The following is an 18700-nucleotide window of genomic DNA, read 5'->3' as shown; positions in this document are numbered from 1 at the left end:
CTCCAGGATGCGGGAGACAAAGGCTAATTGGGATTTCCCGGTCTCTGTTCGGGTCAAAAATCCTGATAGAACTAATATTTAACCCTTGCGGTGAATTTCGGTGAAGTCCGCAGGCCCCAATTAGTCAAATCCACTCTCTTCACCGCCACGCTTGGGCCCCCTAGAATCTATTAAGATCCGAAAGAGACAGTGGTGTGCGGAAAGCAATGGGAAGTTAACGCATTTATCCTTCCCAAGAAAAACTGCAAACATGAGCAAAGGAAGCTTTTAACAGAAAAAGAAGCATCTTCTGCGACCTCTGGAAAAAGAACTAAGGAACAGACTAGTGAAGTGTTTCGTGTGGCACTATGTGGGGAACAAAAAAACATGGACAATACGATGAAATGAAGAGAAACATATAGAAGCATTTGAAATGTGGATGTGGAGCAAAATGGATCATGTGAAGTGAACAGACAGAATAAGAAATGAAGTTGTGTTGGAAAAAGTGGATGAAGAAAATATTATGGTGAAACTGATTAGAAAGAGAAAAAGGAATTGCTTGGGTCACTGGTTAAGAAGAAACTGCCTACTGAGGGATGCACTGAAGGAATGGTGAACGGGAGAAGAGTTCGAGGCAGAAGAAGATATCAAATAATAGACGACATTAAGATATGTCAATCATGTGCGGAGACTAAGAGGAAGGCAGAAAATAGGAAAGATTGGGGAATGCTGGGTTTGCAGTGAAAGACCTAACCATGGGCAGAACACTTATGTATGTCCAGGATGCTTGGAATGTCGTGGCTGAGAATAGTAGTTATTTGAAAAGACTCTAGTCGATTCCATGCCCACTCGACTGCAAGAATGCTGGGTAACTTTCGGTACTGGACCTCGGACTCATTTCACCGGCATTATTACCTTCACCTCATTCAGACGCTAAATAACCAAGATGTTGATAAAGCGCCGTAAAAAATAATCGAATGCAAGATTTGATCGAGATGTGGGAAAGATAGATTAAATATATTGAATCGTAGCTTTTTGTTTTGTTTTTTGAACGATTAATTGTTTGAATGTTCTAAGGCAGACGCCAGTAGGTTTCTTTTGTTTATGCCACGAAAGATATTTTTGTTGAGAATAAAATCTTTTTTCTTTCCATTTGCAGCCATAATGTCATAGTAAGTAATGATAAAGGCATGGTATAATACAACATGAACCTGATGTTAATTACTAAAATAATCATAAAAGGGAAAGGAGCAATTATGTATATTTTGTATCTCTCTCTTAAAAACAAAACAAAAAAAATAACAATGAGCACGAGGTTGTATTCGAACGCAAGACCTCACGAATAAGAGGCCAGAACGCTACCATTACGCTATCAAGTAAAACAAACAATATTTTAATTATAACTGTAGATATCAGGCAACGTGATACAACATGCAACATCGTCTGTCTCCGAACTGTAACGAAGATACCCGAAGGGAACTTTGCTTTTGGAGAGCGGCCACTTTTTCTTTTGACAACTGTACGTTGCGGTTCAACTGTACCAATTCTTACTTTAAATGATATTATGCGCTATGGGATTGCCTGACGCTTGTATTAGAGTTGGAGAAAAATCCAACCAGGTAACCAGTATAAACGGGAATCGAACCCACTCCCGAGTGCAGCTCCGAATCAGCAGACAAACATCTGTCGCCTGAGATATGTCATTAATGGCTCTGTATAATTCATGAAGGGAAGGAAATGGACTGGATGAAACAAACATAGGCTACTACTGCAACACTTTGGACAGTGCACACAGTCTATAATAATAATAATAATAATAATAATAATAATAATAATAATAATAATAATAATAATAATAATAATAATAATAATAATAATAATAATAATAACAATAACAATAACAATAATAATAATAATAATAATAATAATAATAATAATATGCGGATCAATGGGTTTTAAAAATTGTTTTTGGCTTCCTGTTAATTTCTCAGAGAATTGCGCATATTTTTCTGTGCCTGGCTGCACCTGTACACCATTTTGTTTTCCGCATATCTTTTCCTCAATCTCCTCCTACGCCAATCTCGACACACGTAGCAAAATACTGTCCATACTAACTGCGTATACAGCCCAGCCACTACAGTCTGGATCAGTTGGAGTGTACGTGGCGTGTTCGGTGCCTACGTAATTTAAAATGGTTTAATTAATCAACAACAATTAGGTGTCTTTCTCATGAACACACACGCCTTTACCCTGTCTTGAATACTATTTAAGTATTTCAATAGGTTCAGTTTGGAATTCCTACTTCAGCTTATATAGTGAAACATGCCAAAAATAACTCATTGCGAAGAGTTCTCCGGTCACCATATTAATGTGAAGAGAAATTTGGCCAGAAAAATTGTTCTATAAAGGAGTAAAACACTATATTGTGTAAAGTGTGTTCAATGATTCAGAAATATTGTAACATCAAACATAACAATATTAAATTGGAAAATAATAGTGTGTTCAACTTCCGATCAGACTGAAATTGTCAAACTGATTTCTTCGCTAGTTGTGTTTAAAGATTATAAATATATCAAGATATAAAGTAAGTACTAATTTATCAAGAATTTGTTACAAAATACACACATAGAAAAGTTTCCAGGATATAGGCTACATACCGTACTCAAGATGTTGCTAAGAATGCACTCTCAATCAGATAAACATTTGGGTTTCCCTGAATTTTGTGTGTTGCATTGCGGGAAATGTCAGCTCGCAGAACCTCCTCAGCGTCCTTGATGACAACTAACTCTTTTCAAGGAGAGCAACACAATGAAATGCGCACTTGAAATGTACGGAGATGCGGCCTCGCACAAATGCGCACTACACGCCAGATGTGGGTGGAACGCGGCTCGCTGCGGGCCTCGGACAGATTCGTGCGAGACTTCAGCAATTACTGTAGCTTTGGAAGAAACGACAGTGGGTTGTAAATTCACATTTTTTCACTCCTTAAATTTAAAGGAATTCATAGCTTTTGAAGATAGGTTTCATTTTCCTCTTCAGGTGAGAAGAGTAGCCTATTCGTCGGAGTCGTTGCAAACACCTATTCTACTTGACTAACCAACGATAGATTGCAAAGAGCAGAATATGAAATACGTAAAGGGTTAAAAGTCAACGTGAAAGTTCACAAGAACGGATATATGAAGAAAATAATAACGTATCTAGGAAAAGAATAGAAATTAATTAGCCTAGGTGGAGTAGGGAAATACGGCCTACTAATTGCAAATACCTGTGCATCTAACAGTAAAACCGTATTCGTTCACTAAGAGTGTTCTGTAAGGACAGATCTTTCACAGCAAACCCAGCACTGTTTTCTGCCTTCCTCTTACTCTCCACATAGAATCCAAATATCTTAATGTTGTGTATCATCTGATATATACTTCTGCTCCGAAATTCTTTTCCCGTTCACCATTACTTCCAGTGGATCCTTCAATAAACAGTATCTTTTTAGCCAGTGACCCAGCCAGTTTCTGTTTCTCTTCTCGATTATTTTCAGCATTATTCTTCCTTCACCCACTCTTTCTAGCACAGTTCCTTTTCTTATATTTTTCTGTCCATTTGACACGCTTCATAATCGCATTTAAAATTCTTCTAGTTATTGCTCTTCACTTTGTCGTAATGTCCATGTCTCTGTTCCATACTTCACCCGGGCTATGGTATGGATGATGATGATGATGATGATGATGATGATGATGTGAATTAATGATGGCGAAATGAGTCCGAGGTCCAATTCTGAAAGTTACTCAGTAATCTTATCTTGCTTCAATTGGTTTAGGGAAAACCCCGCAAAAATCTCAACCAGATCATTTGTTTCAACCAGGATTTGAACCCTGACCCGCTCGTTCGACGTGCTAACCGTTTAGGCTAGTTCACAATAAACCGGCAACGAAAACCAGAACGAGAACGGGAAGCGGGGGACGTGAATGTGAAGATTTTTGATTCACAATAAAGTGAGTACGGAAACGACTATGCATATCGATATGTGTATCAATTACGATATGTAAAGTCGATATAACGCATTCTGATGGTATGTGTGTATAATTGGCCTATGGCGTTCTCTCATGAGTACAAGCCAGCCAACATGAACACAGTTAACCAACTTCAAAATTTATGAATAAGTATTTAATGAATTTCAATCTTAAGGCATATAAACTTGCAAATGTTTATTTGCTATTTAATAACAATATATGAACGTTTTCGCCGTTTTGGGCATCTTCAGATATAACAAAACATGACCTCTAAGTGAAACAATTACAAAACACACAACATCAACTACGAAAACTAATTTGAACTTACGACAATTCCCAGCCATGATTACTCTAAATATTTTACTATCTTCATTATAAAATTAAATTTTAACATTGACTAATTTAATCACTGTATATCAATTGTAAAGTAGTCATCAGCGTCAAACAACATTCATTCAAATGCCAACGGCCTTTCTAAGCGAAATAATTACAAAACACAAGAACATTAACTACGCATACTATCTTGTAACTTACGACAACTTTCAGCCATGATTACTTTAAATATTTTATTATCATCATTTTAAAATTAATATCATTGACAAATTTTAAACATTGTATATTAATTGTAACATGAGCTATATGTATAAAATAAAATATTCGTCCGTCTAAGTTCAAATTCAAAGATTATCTCAATATTCATCCTGTTTCATGTTATATCTACATAAAGCTCATGAATTTCATGTACCACATATATTGTTCTCTATTTTCCTTGTAATTTGCATAATATGTTATCATAGGTCCAGATAATATGTTTTGTTATATCTGAAGATGCCCAAAACGGCGAAAACGTTCATATATTGTTATTAAATAACAAATAAACATTTGCAAGTTTATATGCCTTAAGATTGAAATTCATTAAATACTTATTAATAATTTACCAGGCATATTGATATATTAAAATGAATTGTAAATTTCAAAATTTATGGCACAGGATATTTAAGAACTGAATTCACGTGGTAGTATTATATATTGAAAGCGATCTACTGAATTTCTGGGTTAGTTACAAGCAATGAATGAAGAGGAAATTATGTCACGGCCTCCTGGCTACACAATATACGATGAACAAATAGCTTTTTGATAACAACAGAACGAATCTAAAAGGCTGTCATCGGAAACGAGAACGGCAAAGTTAAAAGTTCGCCATCCTTCACGTTCCCGTTCCCGGGCTCCGATAAGCGTCTCGTTAATAGTAAAAGCTCACATTTAAATATTGTACTTTTAACAATTTTTCCGTTCTCGTTGTCGTTTCCGTTCCTGGTTTATTGTGAACCACAGCGGCGGACTACACTAGTTGTTCAATAGTAACGTACTGGAATGAATTAAGTGATACACGTGAAACCTGTTTTCTCATTGTACATTTAACACATTTTACATGCAATGGACATATTTCATTAAAGGAAATGAACTTTACGGGATACAAATAAAAATGTTTGCTATTATGCTAACATAACTACTCGTATATGACAATATTATTAATTTGATAATTTTTAATCTATGTAATGTAAAGTATATTAAAATCAGGGTAGAAATACAGTATTATGTGAGTGCAAACCTTTTCTAAGTTGTAAGTTGCATGAAGAAAAATTGTTAAAGAGCTTACATGATGTTTAGCAAGAAGTGTAACAACACTTGAATGCCTTGAAACAACCACAGGGAAATACCCAATGGCGTGCGGCGGTCGTTCAGACAGCCAAGCACTGAATATAAGGAAGTAAACAACACTAAATCGGAGGGAAGGCTCACCTTGATAAAATCCCAACAGATGATAATTTAAAGGAATAAATATTAAAATGATTATCAGCAATACCTAATATTAACTACAGTAGTTAAGTTATCGATAAGCAAAATATTAGTATGTGAGCTTCTAGCTCAAAGAACTGCTTGCTCCTTTTTGAGCGCTTCAATTGAAATAATTCCAAAACTATTGTCGTTAGATAATGAAAACCTACACACAAATATAACAACACATGAAATCATCCAAGTATACCTGCAAACAAAAGTCGTCGTCATGGGAGATCAATTGCCGAATTATTGTTACAAGAATTAGAAAATAATATACAGAACCGAGCGAAGTGGCTCAGACGGTAACGTTTGAGACTCGCATCCGGGAAGTCACGAATTCAAACCCCATGGCCGGCCAGTGTGACTGGGTTACATGGTTTCCCTGTCACAAAGGCAAATGCCGGATTACATACCACAATGCAATGATTCATCACAGCCTCAATCGCCATTGTCATAAAAATCAAAATCAAAAATAATTTACGTGAATGCAGCACATTATCCACGCCTAGCTCCAGTTGGGCTTATTACCTGGTTGTTTTTACGAGGTTTCCCCAACCGTAAGGCAAATGTCAGGTAATCTATGCGAATCCTCGCACTCCAAGTGCCATCTCGCCATCACCAATCCCATCGACGCTAAAAAAACCTGATAGTAGATACAGCGTCGTTAAATAACCCACTAAAAATTTATAACACACTACAAGAGAAACAGAAACTTAACAATATTAAAAAAAAGCCTACTGGCATAATCAAAGATCCTACACGCGATATGACCACAGATGTTAAAATGTGTACAAATAAATTTAACAATAATAATATTATCGTATGATTATATAATTACATATACGTAATTTTGTCATACTCCAGATAATAAATATGGATGACACCTTAATCAATAGACTAATACATAAAGATATAGTAGTCACTTCCAATAATTTACACCTCAATTTCAAATTCACATTTGAAAAGAGAGCCATTAATAAGTTACCTCAAACAAAAATTCTGGTGGTGTTGTAGTTAGGAGGGTAGTTTTAGGTCAGTCAACAGCACCTAGTCGTCCTGGTGGTCAGTTCAGACATTATATCCATTTTTGTCTGGCAATGTAGCAAAAAAAAATGGTTACTGGAAACAACAATCAAAGGGGGCGTATGATTTAAAAATGGCGTCTCAACATCTGATAAGGGCACAAATAGTCACAAAATGTTATGCCATGTATTGGACACATATCACAGAGCACTTTAAAGATTTTTTTTTTTTTTTCAAAATTTACTCATTTTTCACCAAAACATACCGTCCTCTCCCCTTAACAGCATCCCGTAGTTCTGGTTGTGTTGTTGTTAGGTTACGTCCTTTAGAGTTGTGAGTACTTAATATTCATTTCTTTGGTTGAGTAAACAGACTCGATTGCCATTGTTTATCATGCTGACTGATCTGAGTTCGGTTTCGTTGTTTGTAAACCGGTCGAGGCGATAGATAGTTGGGGGTCATGGCGACGAAGAGAACGCTGCCCATGATAGATGGCTGCGTATCATTGCTCGCCCACGGTGAATATTTTGGAATGGCTCTCGACTAACATTAGGAAGCTCAATCATAAGGCTGTTCAGTTGGCTCTTTCTTGGTAGGCCTAATCTCTTTCCAGCCTTACAATGAAATGAAGTGCGTATTATCCGGCGGGGGCGTCTCTTCCACTCCACCTTACAAGCGGAGTGGTCGACCTTCACTCTGGTGAATATTCATTCTTCAAGCTGTGGTCATGTCCGCTGGAGGAGTTCAGTGACTTGGAGTTCAGCGAGCAACCATGACCTTCAAGCATTGGGACTGCTTGTAAGCACACGCCGTAGTTCTGGTCCTTCAGCATCACACGCACGCACGCACACACACGCACACGCACACGTGTAACGGGTCCACCTTTTCAGGCAACAATATAATTTTCTGAGGAAGGTTTTGATTCCCTTGAGAACCTTTTAATGAGAATGTATTTATTCGAATCCATACGTGTCTTCGTTTGTCAATTTCGAGTATCACGCCAATATTCATTTAGCAACGATTCGATAGAAATTTATAATCAGATTGAAACACTAAAGCTACAATAATCCTCATTACTGAATTGACCCTGTTGCGTTTATAGTTGTGATTACTCTCGAGGAAATTTCTTATACACAAAATATTTCAGTAAATTGATAAGTCTAGGCAAAGTAAACAGAACTGGATAATATTTACGTAAATGGAAAAAACAACCAGCGACTAAAGAAGAATGTCATTGTTTACGCTGTCAAGACGAGAAATATAGTCTTCAGCAACTTAGAACCAATTACCTTACATAATACTATAAAAGCAACATGAACTCTCAATTCTCTATATTTTCAGACGACATTCAACGCAAAACCACACAAAAAGAATGACAATTCTTTAGAATTGAAACAAGTAGCTCTAAAAATCTTTAATAAGCTAGTCTTCAATGTTTCTGATAGCAGCAGAGGTCGTGTACACTCCTGTTAGAGTTTACTTCAAAACAACATATTTTAGTCTTTTTAGACTCGAAACTAGAAGCTCTGAACTTGAATCTGGTCAGCATCTACGACATTGTAGAACATGACACTGACATTCTAATCCATGGACCCATGGTTATTCACCAATGCTGCACCATTGCCAGTCAAAAGTAAAGATAAATTAGTGAGATCAATATGTACAGTATGATGTGGGAAACGAGATATATTCCTCTATGTTATTTTTTTCCTCCAGAAATATAGGGTAATTCACGAGAGTTTACCGTCCATTCAGAGCTTATTTCCGAAGACGTTGTGAGCAAAAGAGTCATATAAACATGTGTTCTAGTCTCAATATTTTCAGAGTTACACTAATTTGAAGTTGTTCGTAAAATATCTTCTTTCTTTAATTTCAAGGATAGAAAAAAAATATATTACAAAATATAGAGAATGAACTGTTCAGAAGTGCCATTTCTTTAATTGGCTGGCGTTCTCAAGCTAAAAATGTGTTAATTGTTTTGTACAGATTTTGTTTTTCAATTCTCAACTAAAAATTACATCATTCTTACGCACTTATCACAAAAATTGTTACAAATCATACGACTTTAGGAACTTGATTTTTTTACAGTTTAATTACGCATCCTAATGTACAGTCTTAAAAAATTTACAAGAGCGGCGTGATATGTAACAGTTGTGATAAATGCGTAAGAAAAATGTAATTTTGTAGTTAAAATCGAAAAAAATTCTGTACGAGGCAACTATGGAATTCACAACACATTTCTAGCTTTATAATATTAGCTAATTAAAGAAATGATACTCCTGAATAGTCCATTCTTTACCTGTAACATTCTTTTACTCTTAAGACACAAGAATAATGATATTTTATAAACAATTTGAAATTAGTACCTATAATTCTGAAAATATTGAGATTAGGACAAATGTTTATACGACATTGTCTGCTCAGAATGTCTTCGGCAATAAGCTCCGTAAGGGACGGCAAATCCTTGTGAATCACCCTGTATACTTCAAATTATTTTGTAAAAAGTCTCTTAGATATAAGCTATTGTATTATTCGCAAGAATGTTTCATAGGTACACATACGTATGCATACATGCGTACAGGTGATATTAGAAGAAATGTACACACATGTCTGAGTTCAAGGAAGGAATATTAAGTTACGCATTAGTTCTCCTGTGGTCGTGTGCACGAATACGTTAGTTTTAAGTTCGACCTACAGCGTTCTTTACATTAATCAGCACACAGTCGTGTGGCACGTGCGCAGAATCAGCACCGTGAGACGATGTCTCAGGCAGTTACTTCGTTATTTGGAGAGAATTTTACAATTTTGTTGAAAATATTACAAACATGTACTGTATTCTCCAACCATACCGCTCATTATCAATTCTTATCATTCAGGAAGGAAAAAGGTACGACAATTGCAAATGGGCTGCTGCGAACAATCGGCGGAAAATATCTAGAGAAGGATTAAAGGAGTGCATGTAGTATTTGTGGACTGCAAAAGGCTTTTGACAGAGTGGATTAGAATAAACTGATAGGGAATTATGAAGAAAACTCGTATTAAGTAACCCTTATGTGAAACAAAGAGTCTAAGTCAGGATAGGAGAAGAAATGTCAGAGGGAAGTGGAACGACAAGGATGCCCTTTGTCACCTACTCTGTTCAACATCTACTTGGCGGATTTAGTGATGAATATTCTTCTTTTTTCAGAGCGTGGGAGATAATAGTAGGATGAAGAAAAATAAAGTGCATAAGATTTGCTGTTGATATGACGCTGTTAAAAGAAAAAGAGTTCATACTAAGGGATATGCTACTGGAGCTAAATGACAGCTTTGAGCAGTATGAGATGAAGACAAACGCAAACAAGATGAGAGGAATGGTTATAAGGAGAAAAATAAAAATAATAAAGGGAGGAATTAGAAATAAGGCAGTGGGAGAAATATACGGCTTGGAGTGTACTATAAACAGTAATATGAGCTGCTGTCAGGAAGTCAAATGGATGATAAGGAATCTTTTGGTAGAGAAAGGAGATCTATGGAAAAAGAACCAAGGATGAGACTAGTAAAGTGCTTTGTGTGGAAGCATAGCAAACGGAATGTGTCTGCGGAAAATGTGGAAGAGATTCGTACGGCCTTCGTAAGAAGTCAATTCGACACGCCAGTATAGAGCTCGGCATTCCGTGGTCCTTGGTTCACGATGTGGTCCACAAAAGATTACGTCCATGGGCCTACAAGGTTCAGCTATGTCAGTGAGTCTATCCTGATGACAGATGAAGGGTACACGGGGAAAAACGATCAAGGTCCACCAAAAATCGATATTGAGTTAATAATGCTATCTTATAGTGGAAAGGATGTACTATCATGTGGTCTAGCTAGTAATAAGAAATAATCGTTCTTGACATTCCACTACGTCAATTTCTATTAAATACACACATAACAAAGTATTAAGTGCTTAAACTTTAAATTCGTTTTTCTCGAAACTTTCTAAAATGGACCTTGATCGTTATTCCCGTGTACCCTTCAGATGTAAACGACAAACGTTGGTAAAATAATAATAAAATAATTTGTCTCTCCTCATCCATGTTAATCAGTCTTCCATCTATTGTTCGCGAAGAACGGACCGAACACGCGTCTTCTGAAAACGACACAAGACACGTTCTCTTTGGAGCTGTCACGTTCCTTCTGGAGACAGCATAGGAATTCTGGGATCCCCATATCCGGAAATTGGGTCTATTCACCGTTGCGGATAAGTAAAATGTCACTTCATCATTAAAATGACCGTGCTACGACCACAAACATCCTCTGCTAATAGCTACTCGGTCTTTTCCTGTTGGCTTTCGTCTAGGACAGTGTTTACGTCTATCCACTTCCAACGACATTGCCAGAATTTCGAAGCCGCATCAACACCACCATCAAGCGTAACACAAAACACGCCATGCCACACTTGGGGTATAAATCGAATGCATTTAATGTCAGTATGAAATTGCAAACATTTATCTTTCAAATGATGATAATACCACGTATTTATATTCGGCATTGATGAAAATACTGCCTTACAAAATCGTTCAATGCGCAAGGGGTATTTAACTATTTACTTGTGACATATTTCAACGATACGCCCTTGTGTTGTATTCTTTTGCAAATTGCTTTGTTTGTACGAAATTAGCTATTTAAACTTGAGCTTGTAATGACACTCGACTATTTTCGTGAAACTAATCTGTGCACAGAATTCTGACGACGCAGGAGAATCTTCGCCGAGTGCGATATCAGGCTGATAGTCCTTACATTTCTTTGCATTATTTTTGTTCGGTATTGGCAGCAACACTGCCTTCGTGAAATCTTCAGGCCATTCACATAAACAGTATTTTGTTACATAATGATACAATTTTCTCCTTGTCTTCACCTTATCATTTCACTACTTCAATGAGCATATCAAACTCCTGTTCTTTCCCATTTTTCAGTTCTGTAAGCGGTAGTTCAACTTCTTTCCTCAAGACAGAAAATCATTCTTCGTCTTCGGATAAGGTTCCTTCATCTTTTAGGCCTACAGCTAAGTTATCTGGTCGATTCCCTGTCTCATATAGCTCGTACATATTTTCCATTTGATCAGCATTCCCTGTTTGTTATTTCATTACCGATTTCATTTTCTATCAACCACAATTCTTATTTGTGACGCGTAGGCAGGCTTGTCAATCCGATCCTTGTGCACAGATGTCGTGAAATCTTTATGCTCGACGGGTCAAATGAATAAAATGTTACAAAATTTCAAAATCTGACGTCATGTACTTAGCAACGGCAATGAGTTAGGACGAACCACTAGACTCACGTCACTTTCTTACTAACGGATCATTGATATCGGGTTTGTTGGAGGGATAGACTTATATTTCATATTTCTGTTACCACGGCTCTCCAACAAACCGGATCAAATCAGATCAAACCCAATGAATACAGACAGATAATATGGTGGTCTGTACTCTGTAATCAATAGAGAAACAAATGAAAAATAATTAATAATACAACACGTAAATTCCATTAAATCTATTTATTTCTCGATCATGATGTTCATAATCTTTATAAATAAGATAATCAAAATAACATCAAACCAAAATAATAAATGTTTCACGTGACTACAGTTCCCTTTGCGTCGTTCATGCTGGAAAGTATAGTTCGTAAAAATCTGGAAAAAATTGCAATATCAAAAGATTTTCCTGTTATACTTCGTATGAATGGAAGTTAAAATAAATAAATAATAAAATATATAAATATTCATTTTGTGATTAATACTCGCTTAAAGTAATTGAATTTCAGTTCTAAAAATATACGATGAAACATGTATACAAGATTCTCTATAGACCTGACGTGGTGGTGGTGGTGGTGGTGATGGATGGATGGTGAAAAGTGATACAGTTCCATAAGTCTAAAGAGAGCGCACACCCGACTGCAACTCATTCACTGGCGTTGCATGCAGCTGAGTGAATGAACTGAGAAGCGCGCCGTGTTTGGGAGTTCAGACCGGTCCGGTTCTGCACAGACAAGACACTTGAACTTGACCGTTGCTGTTGCGTAACCAACACGCCTGTGGACGGAAAATCTAGTCTCCCAATATCGCAAAGGTAACCCTTTTAAACTTTCACGACGTTTCGTCTCCTTACATCAATTGTCACCAAAATTTTCCAATTTTCAATGCGTAGAATAATTTATTTCCGTGCTAGTTTGTAAGTTACGCCTTACAATGTGAATTGAATTCTCAAAATCGTGGCATCCAATGAAGTTACTATATCGGACCGGTAAAGGCGGAAACCGTTCACATAATGTGTTCAAAGAGTTAGAACCACATTATGGGGAAAGTGTGGAAGACGGAATTCGGAAAGACAGAGAAGATCAGTTAAATTACATTAAGCCAGGGGCGAATTCTCACCAAAATGTTAGTATTTCTATCTCTAAACAACATATAAGTTCTGTGTTATAAGCAGTACCTGACTCGTTATGGCAGTAATCTTCCCCTCATTTCATCCATCATCTGCTGATATAGGAAGGGCTTGGGCTTATCGTGTGCGGATGGGTCACGGGCCCCATGTTGTAGACTACTTAGGCCATCGGTATATAAGGGCCATCCAGCCATGGCCTAGTAAGTATTGCGGTTATTCCCTTTTCTTCAGTAAAGTTAACAGCACTCGAAAACAAACTTCGCTAAATTAACTCGTTCCCCTGTTATTACTATTTAAAATTATATATATATATATATATATATATATATATATATATATATATATATATATATATACATATATATATGTAAGTCACCGTGCTAAAATATCTGCACTAGTACTGATCAAGCGTCTGCAACTTTCCTTGAGAACTGCTAAAATTGCCTAGAATTCTGTGTAGAGCCACATATACGAGTAGTCCAGAATGATCATATGACAGAAGTTAACTTCAGAAACTGGCAAACTTTGCACAAATCTTACCTTGTGGCAACGTCGCACTATATAGCCTATCCTTGGCAAAGAACTTGAACTTGCAGGCATCACGCTCGTCATGAGATTGCACTTCTTGCTATAAATTGAAATAATTAATAGAGTGACTTCATCGTTTCTTTAGTTCCCGTCGTTCATTTCAGTCTCTTCTTGGAGCACAAAGCCTGAAGGATTATTACGAGTATTACACTTTTACTACGTCATACTACTTTTGACCAATAAAACGGTACGAAAGGAAGTGTCTCAACCAACCACTGCTGTTTATTCTTCAATTTTATCACTTCAATAGCATTTTTATTTTTATCATTTCCTGAGCACTTGTTCTTTTGTTTGCCAACATTTCAAACCACAAATTCTTTACGGTACGGCACTATAAAACATGCTTTGCGATCGTCATTTGTTTCCTGCATAGATAATCGACTGAAAATGGCGTGGAATGCCGATATTCACAGCTTCTTTATTTACTTATCGCATTATTTACTTTCGTATGTTGGTATCTATCACATAAGTAAGACCGAAACAGGTCCAAGGAATTACCTCTAATTCCAATGTTTTTCAACTTTTTTAAAAGAATATCATGACTAACAATATCGAAAGATTTTACAAATCTAAAAATACACTTAAACATTTCTTACTTTCATCTAAAGCTTTAGATATGTCAGATAAAACATGTTCAGTACTCACATCATTTTAAATTCGGATAACTTCAAATATTTTTTGTAAATAATTGTCAAGGCGCTTTTTAATGGTTTTCTACAAAAAAAAAATGGCCAAGGTTCATAACAGTGATATAGGTTCATAATTTGTCACCAGATTCATATAGGAAAATTACCATAGAACATTTAATTCTTCAGGAAAAACTCTTTATGCAATACAAAGATTACAAATATTGGAAAGTGGTTTTGAAATAATGTTACTGATTTTATCTATTAAGTAATTTAAAATTCCTTCAATTCCAAGCGTTACGCTGTTTTACTACTGGAGGTGTGAAATTATAATAATAAAATAGTAAATTTATTGAAATATTTTACAGCAGTATTTTACTAGGAAATTGCGTATCTTTACGAATCACATTTGCCAGTTACGACACTTTTACTGTGACTGCGAAATAGGCCTACCCTTAAAAAACTATATTTCCAACAGAGACATTTTATTTAAATAGCTCTATAATACAAAGATGTTTTGCATGAAAAACAAGATTAATTTATATATTACTGTATACAAAACATTTTAGCATGAATTTCAGCAATTTTAAATTCACTTTTTTATAATATGAAAATGTAACATATTATATTGATCTGTTCGTTCTTTTTCACATCAGTGTCGAAGGCCACCGTTCAAACTGCTCACAAAGGACTTCATTTTCCTAAATGTATTATTTTACTTTATTTACGTCATTAAGTTTTTGCTTTCCAATTTAAGCTTTTCCTTCTGGATATACAGACACTAGGCGGTTGAGTAGATGCATGCAAAGCAAAGATATGAGTGGTGAGCCCACTGATGAATGGCGAAGCGTCATGAATTACTGGTGGCAAGAATACGTCCTTATCATGCTCCACTGATACTGGATTTTTCTGCCACCAGCCTCTAAATTATCAATTTGTCCAGATTCTTGTTCCACTTCCACAACTGTAAATTTGAGCGAGAACTGCTAAAAATAATTTCGATCAGTTGCCTAAGCTGCAGATTGGATCATGCTTGTGATAATCACAAGGCTGAAAACTGTGACTGCTGATAGGATTGATCACTTTGCAGAATATTCTAGAATTTTTGAGCACATATATACAGACGCACACACATACGTACGTACATACATGCATGCACACACAGACATACAAACATAGAATAGAATGTTTTCTTTTCGCGACAAGAGTTAAGGCCGTAAGGCCTTCTCCTCCACTTAACCACCTTAATACAATACTGACACACATGTTTAAATTATGAATATTTACAATACACTGAAGATTCTTCAGCAATATTCTTCAGTTAAATTTTAACGGCTAGTACATGCTTATTTAATATGAGATAAAGCCTATACGAAAATTTAATTTATTAGCAAATGTAATTCAATTCAGTCTATATGCAACATGTAAAGGATTATCATTGAGATATCTACGTACGTACATACACGACTTGTTTCGGTATATTTTAATGCCATTGTTATAACATTTTCAACAAATTACTAATAATATTAAGCAGTGGCGTGTGGTGATAAATAATCCTGGTGGTGCACAAATATTTATTATGATTATCATATTATTATTATTATTATTATTATTATTATTATTATTATTACGCCCTATTATTATTATCTTTATTATTATTATTATTATTATCATTATCATTATCATTATCATTATCATTATCATTATCATTATTTGTACTAACTACTCCATAACTATTAACATATGTTATATAGCTATAGATTTACATAATTTTGTTAGTCAAGAAATTGCAGTTAATTAGTTTCCTATGTAGGTCCATTAATAGCAAAGTAAAATGTTGAATTTCTATTGCAACACACTGAAATAATATTGTTTTAGCTATATTGCGTTTTATAACAAAGTTCACACGTTCACAAACATTCGATACGTCTGTCGTCTCATCAGCCTTAACTGCTAAAAAGTCAACAGCATTCTTTATTTCTTTGAAATCTCATCATGGCATACATGCAAAATGGCTTGAAGGATTTCGTTCTGTATAGTGTTTGATGCGCTCTTAAACACTGTTCCTCTTTCCAAATGTTCCTTAAGAGTGCGTCTAATTCAGAACTTTTAAATTGATGAGGCCAAGAAAAATACTAGCGTTTAAAGATGAGTCTCCGTCATCGTGACCTCTTAAAGGCAACTCAAAAGCTCCACAAAATCGCACGCACATATCTGTTCTTGGTAACTTTATCATTGTGAAGTTCAACAATCCAATATTAAATCCAATTGTGTCTATATGTTTGTTTGACCCAATATTGCTACTTTAACATTATTGTTGATGTGTGCAGCTGAAGAATCGTGTTTTTTAATTATTTCATTCATGTGATTCAAATCAATCATACCTGCAGAACGATAATCAAAATTATTTAGTTACTACGCACAGTCCTAAATTCAAACAGAAAAATAAATAAAATTCATAAAACGTACTTGTTTTTGTCAATAAATTATCGCCGTCGAACAATTGGCAAGCAAAATAAAATACAGCGTATTTTATATTGTAGCCGCATATTGCTTTTTCGTAAGTCCGAATGTTCAATTTTCTTTTCTCTTCTCTATTACTATGCTTCGCCACTTGTAATTTTAATTCACGTGTAGGTGTACCCATCTTCTTTATTTTGATCTTTTAGTTTAAAGGTCTTACAGGAAATTACATATTTAAAAGATTTTGCACACTATTCATTGTAACATTTGTGATGTAACGATCTAACTACTACTGCAAACAGCTTGAGAACACATCTGAAAGTGCTCCTAACCCCTCTTATGCACATTGTATTGCCTCCCTACCATGCTCCAAAGCCTGCCAGTGAAACAGTACTACTGCGCATGCTCGAATGGAACAGTGTGCCGCAAGTGTCGAGCGGTAAACATAATTCCCAGGCGTCAACAAGACCAGTACACGTGCAGTGTTATTTTTACATAGCATTATAATAAAGAATTATGTCGCCCACATAGTCTACTGCAACTCATTGATATAAATTTAAAAACATGTGTTATTTGAAGAGGTGGTGCACTGCTCCTGTGCTCCTTAAGAGAAATCGCCACTGATATTAAGGAATGTTGGTTTGTGTTGAGAAGTCGGGGGGAGCGATACAGTGCATATTGTCTCACTGTACTAGTATAATATGTTGTATGCAGCAACCAGCGGTGCAGAGGTGTGCCAGGTAATAAAAATGGAGTATAAACGTCTTAGTATAGACTTCCAAAATATAGATTACTGGTACAAATTTTCAGTAATAAAATTTGTCACTCTGTGTTAAAAGTGAATTCGTAAAAAGGACAGTAGATCTCCCTCACCATTGGTGGTGGACAGTGTGGATTGAGGGCAATGATCTATCAAACAAACTGAAATAATAATAATAATAATAATAATAATAATAATGATAATAATAGTCTATTTAACCTGGCAGAGCTAAGGCCATAACGCCTTCTCTAACACTCAACCAGGAAATGGGGAGTAGCAACGAATATTTTGCACATCAGATATCATGAGCTAATGAATGACCATTTAAATGTAAAATACGACTGTTAATTATGTCCAAATATGACAATCTCCATCTCCACTTACTTACTTACAAATGGCTTTTAAGGAATCCGAAGGTTCATTGCCGCCCTCACATAAGCCCGCCATCGGTCCCTATCCTGTGCAAGATTAATCCAGTTTCTATCATCATATCCCACCTCCCTCAAATCCATTTTAATATTATACTCCCATCTACGTCTCGGCCTCCCCAAAGGTCTTTTCCCCTCCGGTCTCCCAACTAACACTCTATATGCATTTCTGGATTCGCCCATACGTGCTACATGCCCTGCCCATCTCAAACGTCTGGATTTAATGTCCCTAATTATGTCAGGTGAAGAATACAATGCGTGCAGTTCTGTGTTGTGTAACTTTCTCCATTCTCCTGTAACTTCATCCCTCTTAGCCCCAAATATTTTCCTAAGCACCTTATTCTCAAATACCCTTAACCTATGTTCCTCCATCTCCACTGGCACTAGAAATGCTTTCTTGCCGGTACGGTCCAGAAACTACACCTGGACCTCTGGCGCAAACTCAAGTACCGGTACTTAAATTGTATATGTAATCAGCAGGGCCAGGATTCCTACTACAGTCTAGTTCTTCTGTAGAATTTACTGCTATATTAATTATAAATCATTTCCGATGAGGGATTGACCGTTTTCCACCTATCCCAAG

The sequence above is a fragment of the Periplaneta americana genome, chromosome 12 (genome assembly GCF_040183065.1).
Source record: "Periplaneta americana isolate PAMFEO1 chromosome 12, P.americana_PAMFEO1_priV1, whole genome shotgun sequence".
In the NCBI taxonomy this organism is placed as follows: domain Eukaryota; kingdom Metazoa; phylum Arthropoda; class Insecta; order Blattodea; family Blattidae; genus Periplaneta; species Periplaneta americana.
Note: the sequence above shows the minus strand (reverse complement) of the source record.